This window comes from Saccopteryx leptura, chromosome 6 (genome assembly GCF_036850995.1).
Source record: "Saccopteryx leptura isolate mSacLep1 chromosome 6, mSacLep1_pri_phased_curated, whole genome shotgun sequence".
NCBI classification, from domain to species: Eukaryota; Metazoa; Chordata; class Mammalia; order Chiroptera; family Emballonuridae; genus Saccopteryx; species Saccopteryx leptura.
Genome location: NC_089508.1, coordinates 89,659,587 through 89,668,552, shown reverse-complemented (window position 1 = coordinate 89,668,552; position 8,966 = coordinate 89,659,587). Strand labels below are relative to the sequence as shown.

Sequence of the window (8,966 nt, the reverse complement as noted above, 5' to 3'; positions counted from 1 at the left end):
TTAAAGAGTCTCATCTAGGGTGGTTGAGTTGATTTGACGTGGTGAAATCTCACTGGCTGATGGACAGTCACTCTTTTTCCAAGTACTCCTGGGAAGTTTCTTTTGGCATGGGTGTGGGCAGCTCTAGCCAAAGTTCCTGGGTCTGGGTTCCTCACGTGACCTTCTCCCATTGCTGATCACCTTACAGAAAAAAATTAAAGCATTAAATTGTACAGATTACAAATCTGTTCTAAAATATACTTACATTAAATAAAACATGCATTTCTGTAAGAGATCTACAGTGAATAACAGCATTCTGGGAAGCTTCACAATGCTAAGGCAGGGCCACTGTTTGTGGGAGGAGCTTAGAGACAGCATCCAATCACAGTTTGTAGTGAGCTCTGACTCCCACCTGCCAAAGACACCCGTGGTCATTAGCATCCCTGTGTGGGGAGGTGACTTGGGGAAAGGGAAAAAGCAAGTTCTCCTTTAATTCTGAGTTCATTTTAACTTCTCAGGAACCTCCTCAGCCTATATACAGTACACATGTTACAGTACTCAGACAACTCAGAGCCCAAACACATTTTCTTGCTGTATTTATGTGGAACTCTTCATCTACTGTGATAAGGTGCCATAGAATTGTAAAACTTGGTATTGGTGATGCCATTTTGAAGAGGAAAAGTCAGGCTTTCTGTCCTGTCCTTTCTTTGGAAAATGGAAGGAAAAGGATATAGAAATCTTCTGACTTAGAAGGACAACTGGGTCATTTGGTTTTAGTTCTCTGAAAAGATTAAGGTTATCTGAAGAGCTTCCTTACCCTTTCAATAAGAGACAAAATTTATATATCCCCCTACACTGATTTTCGCTCTCCCTCCCTTCCTGGAATCCTAAAATTAATGTGTACCTCTAGGCAAAGGAGGAGAGATAGATACTAAAAGGTTTATGAATGTCTTTGATTGTATTACATTGAAAGTTTTAACGTTTTTTGTAAATTCCCTAGACCAGTGGTAGTCAACCTGGCCCCTAATGCCCACTAGTAGGTGTTCCAGTTTTCATGGTGGGCGGTAGCAGAGCAACCAAAGTAGAAATAAAAAGATAGATTTAACTATATGTAAAGCCAGAAGCCACAGACTGGGCCACCACAGCAGCCCGGCCCATGCAGGTTCGCATTGGATTCAGACAGTCGGTAAAGAAACAACGGAGCCACGAACTGGTGGGCCATAGTCTTTAATCCTAGCTTGCACCCGGCGGGCAAGTAAAAATACACACTGGGCTCCAAAACCCAATCACATTCAGTGCTCACAAAGCCACTGACTTATCCGAGTTTCCTAGAATCAAAGGTTTCTAGCTCACCAGCCTTATTCTCCTCAGTTCCCCATCTACCTCCTTATCCCAGATACAAACTCTGTACAAACTGGCATCTCACTCAGCACTCCGCCATCTTGGCTGCTTTTCCTGGCTTCCTCCACATGGCCTCCTTCCACTGCTGGCTCTACTCTCTCTGCTCTCTCATGCTAACGTCAGGAACCAAGAGCCAAGTCCCGTTCTGCCCCTATTTTATAGTGTAGCTTCACAACCTTTAATCCAATATACAAAATAGGGAAGTCTCTAATACAAAGTCACTTCTCTGAGGCATGATTGGATTGTACCGCCCCACATCAAAAAGGGTAGGAAAGGCTTAATCCCAAAACCAAGCCCCAGGCTACAAGGATTCTGCCTGCCTTTAGCCCACCCCAACACACATTAATATCACCTGGGCGACGGCCTCCTCGTGTTATCTTTAACAAAGTGAGCATAATACATTTTATCTGCCCAACACTATAGTACATTGTTTTATAAAGATTTATTCTGCCAAACTTAGCGAAAATCCGACATAAAGTACTTGGTAAGTAATTATTATTAAATGCTTTAACTTGCTGTAACTCTGCTTTATAAATTTTATAAAGTACAGTTACTTCCCTACTTTATAAATCACTATTACTGTGGAACTGGTGGGTGGTTAGAAAATTTACTACTAACAAAAGTGGGCAGTAGGTATAAAAAGGTTGACTACCCCTGCCCTAGACAAATGTTATAATCTTGTTAATGATTGTGTCATGATGTCATGCTCCCCACAACTTGTATGTGGTCAAAAGGTATATAACCAACTTCTGAGATGTATTTGGCATACAGAATTTGGGTCTGCAAAATGCCCCATGTCAGCCATATGTGGCCGGCATATTTAATAAATCTCCTCTTTCAATAAAACCCTTTAAAATTCATCTGGACTTGGTGTCTCTACGTAAACCCACTGAAATGAGGTACGGTACTTTACAGGATCTGGAGTACAGTACTTTACAACACTACAATGGGCAATTGTTGGGCGGATAAAATGTATTATGCTCACTTTGTTAAAGATGCCCTCGCCCAGGTGATATTAATGTGTGTTGGAGGCAGACAGGATCATTGTAGCCTGGGGCTCGGTTTTGGGATTAAGCCTCTCCCACCCATCTTGATGTTGGGTGGTACAATCCAATCATGCTTCAGAGAAGTGACTTTGTATTAGAGACTTCCCTATTTTGTATATTGGATTAAAGGTTGTGAAGCTACACTATAAAATGGGGGCAGAACGGGACTTGGTTGTTGGTTCCTGAGATTATCATTAGAGGAGAGAGTAGAGCCAGCAGCAGAAGGAGGCCACGTGGAGGAGGCCAGGAGAAGCAGCCAAGATGGCAGAGTGCTGAGTGAGATGCCAGTTTGTACAGAGTTTGTATCTGGGATAAGGAAGGAGATGGGGAACTGAGGAGAATAAGGCTGGTGAGCTAGAAACCTTTGATTCTAGGAAACTCGGATAAGTCAGTGGCTTTGTGAGCACTGAGTGTGACTGGGTTTTGGAGCCCAGTGTGTATTTTTACTTGCCCGCAGGGTGCAAGCTAGGATTAAAGGCTATGGCCCACCAGTTTTTGGCTCCATGGTTTCTTTACCGACTGTCCGAATCCAATGCGAACCTGCATGGGCCAGAAGGCTGCTTTGATGGTGGCCCTAGCCCTGCCTGCTGGCTTTACAGCAATCGTGAACAGGTTCCTTCACAGGACCTGTGACAGGACCTGGCAGAGCCAGTGTGCTGGTCAAATAAGTTTGTAAATATGATATATAAGTTTGCTGGCTTATAGCTTGCATTGAGTGTGGGGGACAGGCTGTAAACAGGCAGGGTGGTTATAGTCTAAGCCTTTCCCACCCTAAGTGACTTTGGATCAGAGACTTCCTTGTTTGTATATTGGATTAAAGGTTTTGATTTCTACACTATAAAATGGGGCAGCCTGACCAGGCGGTGGCACAGTGGTCATCGGACTGGGATGCAGAAGACCCAGGTTTGAGACCCCGAGGTTGCCACCTTGAGCGTGGGCTCATCTGGTTTGAGCAAAAGCTCACCAGCTTGGACCCAAGGTCACCCAAGGTCGCTGGCTCGAGCAAGGGGTTACTCGATCTGCTGAAGGTCCGCAGTCAAGGCACATATGAGAAAGCAAACAATGAACAACTAAGGTGTCACAACGAAAAACTGATGATTGATGCTTCTCATCTCTCTCCATTCCTGTCTATCTGTCCCTATCTATCCCTCTCTCTGACTCTCTCTCTGTCTCTGTAAAAAAAAAAAAAAAAAAAATTGGGGCAAAGGAGCCCATGCTAGAGAGCAGAGAAAAGGCCACGTGGAGGAGATGAGAAGCAACCAAGTAGGCAGAGTGCTGAAGAAGAAGCCAGTTTGTACAGAATTTGTGCAGAGAGAAGGAAATGGGGAACAGAGGTGAATAAGGCTGGTGAGGTAGGAGCCTTTGATTCTAGAAAACTTGGATGAGTCAGTGGCTTTGGGAGCCCTGAATGGAAAGGGAAGTGTTTTCCTACTGTGTGTATTTCTTGCCCACCGGGTGCAAGCTAGGATAAAGATGATGGCCCACCAGTTCTTGGCTTCGTTGTTTCATTACTGTTTGTCTGAATCAAATGTGAACCTGCATGGCCAGGTGGCTGTGATGGTGGCCATGGCTACTGGCCTTACACAGTGGCACTGAGGGAGCATGAGGACTGGAGTGGTGGCCCCCGGGGGCTGGAGATGACTCTCTAGTACAGTCCGTACCCACAGTCTCCCCTCCTATCACCGGCATACGGTAGCCTTCCACTTTATTTCAGAAATCCTCCTTGTCCCTCAAGCGAAGTTTTGCAGCCTCAGTAGTCAGTGGATTTTCAAAATTTTAAAATAAAGAGTTTAATCCCCAAACAACATCCTTTAATGCCCTCTCTACCGAGAGCCCAGCCAGAGCCCTGTATTGAATGTTCTCTCAGTAAACTCAGACATGCTATACTTCTCCCGTCTCTGTGATGTTGGAGTGTCAGATCCTGATCAAGCATTTCACTTTGGGAGGCACCATGTTTATGCATCAGGAACTTCCGTTTCGAACTGAAATTTTCCACCCTGGCAGTAACCCTCATCTGGAGTTACAGTTAGCTGAAAACAATGAGGCTTGTTTGGATCAGAAAAATACACTTTACATGTACAAGGTAAGTTAGCTTCAAGTTCAGCAGCCTGTCTGTCACAGACACCCACCGAGTGGAGTCAGAGGCTGTGGCCGACATCTGGGACCCTTTGAGACCGCTGTGCTGCTTCAGTTTGCTCGCCAGCATCAGCATTACTGCTACCTTTACCCATGCCATCTCTCAGGTGGGCACTGTGTAGAGGCGTGGATTGCAGCCGTTGAGCACGGATCTCAGGTTTACCCAGGGTGGGGCTCCCAATTCTGTTTATGAAGTAACTTCACAGGAAGGGGCAGTGGGAGTGGAAACAGTGAGGAACACCAGGGGGGCTGCAGCCCACAAGCTACCAGAGACAGCTATTGCTTAACCCCCACCTGGAATGATTGACAGAGTCAGAGAGAGAGAGACAGATAGGGACAGACAGGAAGGGAGAGAGATGAGAAACATCAATTTTTCATTGCGGTTCCTTAGTTGTTCATTGATTGATTTCTCACATGTGCCTTGATGGGGGGGGGGGGGCTATAGCAGACCGAGTAACCCCTTGCTCAAGCCAGTGACCTTGGACTCAAGCTGGTGAGCCTTGCTCAAACCAGATGAGCCCGTGCTCAAGCTGGCGACCTCACGTCCCAGTCCGACGCTCTATCCCCTGTGCCACCACCTGGTCAGGCCCAGTTACAGTTTTATTAACTTAAAATCATGTTTGTTTGATAACCAACTTATGGAAAAGAACATACATTTGCCATTTTTTAATGTTGCCTCACACATTTTTAAAATAAAAATTTTTGTATGATCATCCTCTGCATGGTCAGGATGCACGAGGACGTACATGAACATTTGTACTACTCAAAGGGTTAAGCAGATCCAGATCACAAAGCAGTGTTTGCTTTCCAGCCAAGTCCACTGCCACACACCCAGAATGAGCACATCAGTCCTGCCATATTGGCAGGGTCGCCTGATGACAGCTAAGATAAGTATCCATCACTTGGGGGTATAGCTGGAAGCACTTGGTATTTTTTTTTTTTTTGGTTTTGTTTTTTGTTTTTTGTTTTTGTATTTTTCTGAAGCTGGAAACGGGGAGAGACAGTCAGACAGACTCCCGCATGCACCCGACCGGGATCCACCCGGCACGCCCACCAGGGGGCGATGCTCTGCCCCTCCGGGGTGTCGCTCTGCCGCGAACAGAGCCACTCTAGCACCTGGGGCAGAGGCCAAGGAGCCATCCCCAGCGCCCGGGCCATCTTTGCTCCAATGGAGCCTTGGCTGTGGGAGGAGAAGAGAGAGACAGAGAGGAAGGAGGGGGTGGGGGGGTGGAGAAGCAAATGGGCGCTTCTCCTGTGTGCCCTGGCCGGGAATCGAACCCGGGTCCCCCGCACGCCAGGCCGACGCTCTACCGCTGAGCCAACCGGCCAAGGCCAGCACTTGGTGTTTATTGTCAAGCTAACTTGAGCACTTGGAGATAGGCAAGGTGAGCCAGCGGTGCCCAACACCATGGCCGGTGGGCTGGCAGCAGCAGGAGGGAGCCCCTCACAGAGGCACCGGGTCTGGGTGGCCTGTATATTGTTTTTTAAGCTAATAAGTTTGTGGTAATTTACTATGCAAAAATAAAAAGTTTAACACAATCTATGTCTCTTTATTCAAAAAAATGTATTCAGCATTTGCTTGGTGCCAGGTGTGTTCCTTTTTTATTTATTTTTTCTTCTTTTCCAAGTGAGAGGAGGGGAGATAGAGAGACAAACTCCCGCATGCACTTCGAGGCAGATCCACCCAGCAACCCAGCATCTGGGGCAGAAGCTCTGCCTATCTGGGGCCATGTTTCCAACCAAGCTATTCTCAACAGCTGACAGAGAGGCTCACAGAGCCATCCTCAGCACCAGGGCGAATGCACTGGAACTGAGTCATGGCTGTGGGAGAAGAGGGAGATAAGGCGGAGGAGGAGCGGTGGAGAAGCAGATGGTCACTTTTCCTGTGTGCCCTGACCTTGCCCTGACTGGGTTTCGAACCCCAGAACATCCATATGCCAGGGCAACACTCTACCACCGAGCCAACCTGCCAGGGCCACCAGGTGTGTTCTCGGCACAGGTGACATAGCAATGAAGCTGACACATTTACCCACATAGAGGGTCTTAGCCAAAACCTTCAACCATTTCTCCCTTCACTTAGGGGGAAAATATCTTAAGGACAGATAGGTCAGTTGTGTGCATTCAGGTGCTAATTAGGTGAAGTTAACCCAGGCCTATCCAAGGATATAGATGCTTGATTAGAAATCAGTGTAGCTGTAATTATCTATGGGCCCCAAAGCAAATGGTACCTCCATTTCCTCTCAGCTTGGAATAACCCCAGTACCTAGACATTACCAATTTTCATTATAGGTTTTTGAAGTCTGGGTCAGATAAAAGTAGGGTCCCAAGTACCACTCTGGGACAGGTTAGGTCAGAACCACCTGAAAAAATATTTGGAAATGCTGAATCCTGAGCTCCACATCCAGACATTCTGTGTCAGTATATCTGGAGTGGAGCCCATGAAAGCTGCTCAGGTGGCCCCGGCTGGGTGTCTCAGCGGATAGAATGTTGTCCTGGAGCACTGAGGTTGCAGGTTTGGTCCCTGGTCAGGGCACATACGAGAAGCAACCAATGAGTATAACACTAAATGTAACAACTAAGTGGAACAATGAGTTGATGCTTCTCTCTTTCTCCCTCCCTTCCCTCCTTTCCTCCCATCTTTCTCTCTCTCAAATCAATGAAAAAAAAATTTTTTAAAGCGCTTTTCAGGTGATTGTAATAGAAACTATTAAGTCATAGAAAGTTTTTCACATGTGGCATTCCACAAGCATGTTGTCAGAAAGGGCTATTCATGGGTTTCTTAATAATGTTTGAGCATATAACTTATTGTGAAAGAAGGTTTGGCTGTTGGTCCTCAGGGACTGTTCCGAAATATTCCAGTGAGACAGACTGAGTGACCTGAATGTGGGGGTCTATGTTTCACCACTCACCTATAACTTCTTTTTAAGATAAACAATGTTTGCCCTCTTGTCTTTCTACCAGAATAGATGCAGTTTAAAGAAAGAAGAAAAGGCTTTTCTGTTCCAGAGACATTTGATAAATTTGCACTTGAGTGACTGAGCTCTCCAGGTTCCCCACAAGTCCATTAACCTAGGTGGTCTCATCATCTCTGATTCCTTATTCTTAGGTATTCCTGAGATAATACTTAAGCTTTTTAAAAAGGTTTGTATTTATTGATTTTAGAGAGAGGAGAGAGAGAAAAAAGAGGGGAGCAAGTGGGAAGCATCAACTTGTAGTATGTGCCTTGACCAGGCAAGCCTGGAGTTTTAAACTGGCAACCATAGCATTCCAAGGCAATGCTTTATCCACTGTGCCACCACAGGTCAGGTAACACTGAAACTTTTGTACTAGTTTTTGATCTCACCCAAATGCAGCGTTAGTTATGAGAGTTAGCTCAAATAGCCTTCTACTGTAAAAGCATTTAAATTTACTGTGGAGTCTTAAAGCAATAATAACCTATGTATTTTCAATCGTTTAGTTTTAATTAATCATGTTTTTTCTTCTCTCAAACTCATGGATCTTATAAGAAAAAGCCAATTTAAATCATTGAACAGTTTACAAATATGTACTCAAACTTAACACACATATACACTTCTGTAATAACATAGACATCTACATAAAAAATTATTCCTTCCTTATATACTCAAAGAACTTTAAAGTATCTGGGCTGAAAGACCATTACAAGCCCATTATTTGTAGAAGAAGAACAGCATAGTGGGATGACCTTCCAAAATCCCATGGCCAAGTAGTAGAAAATCTGCACTTAATCTTACAGCTCCTTGTCCTGAGAATTCTATTTCTTTAGTTGAGGACAAGTCATAGCCCAATACCATAGTCATAAATATAGACATACACTGTGTTCTGTGAAATAATGTCATAAAATGATTCCTTGTAAGCAATTTGTCCAAGAAAATCAGTTTTTCATGTGTGTTCATTATGGCTCACTATCCAACTACTTGTGTAGGGTCTTTCTATAATGTCTGTTCTGCAAGATAAGAGAGGGAGATAAGAGACTCAGGTTTCACTTCTGCTGTGAGTATCCATAACTAAGGGAACAACCCTTTCAAAATGTTTGGGATTCTTAGTCATTGTTAGTTCTTCTGAAGCAGTAGGAGCCATCTTGACTTTATCTCTGCATTCCCAAGCCTCAGTGCTCTGAGGTTGTAATAGAAGCCTGATGTTTACAGAAGTGATGGTGTGATCTGTAGCTCTCTGTGAGTCTTAGTATATACAGTATTCCCTTCCTCCCTTTGGGCCACCAGTAAAACCACTGAGAAGCCAGATCAAGGCATAGAGATGAGAAACTTGTTGAACAGGCATTCGATTTAGGGCACTGTGCACCAGGAAATATGTATAATGATGGATTATTCTTATGGAAGAACTTGAAATATTTTTCTGGGTCCAACTTATAAAAGGTAAGATAAA

The 8,966-nt window shown here is 44.8% G+C and overlaps 1 pseudogene; it reads right to left on the bottom strand.

The window, feature by feature from the left end:
• Positions 1-3,950: 3,950 nt before the first annotated feature.
• Positions 3,951-4,638, bottom strand: LOC136377116 (NEDD8-conjugating enzyme UBE2F-like; annotated as a pseudogene).
• Between the last annotated feature and the right edge of the window lie 4,328 nt (positions 4,639-8,966).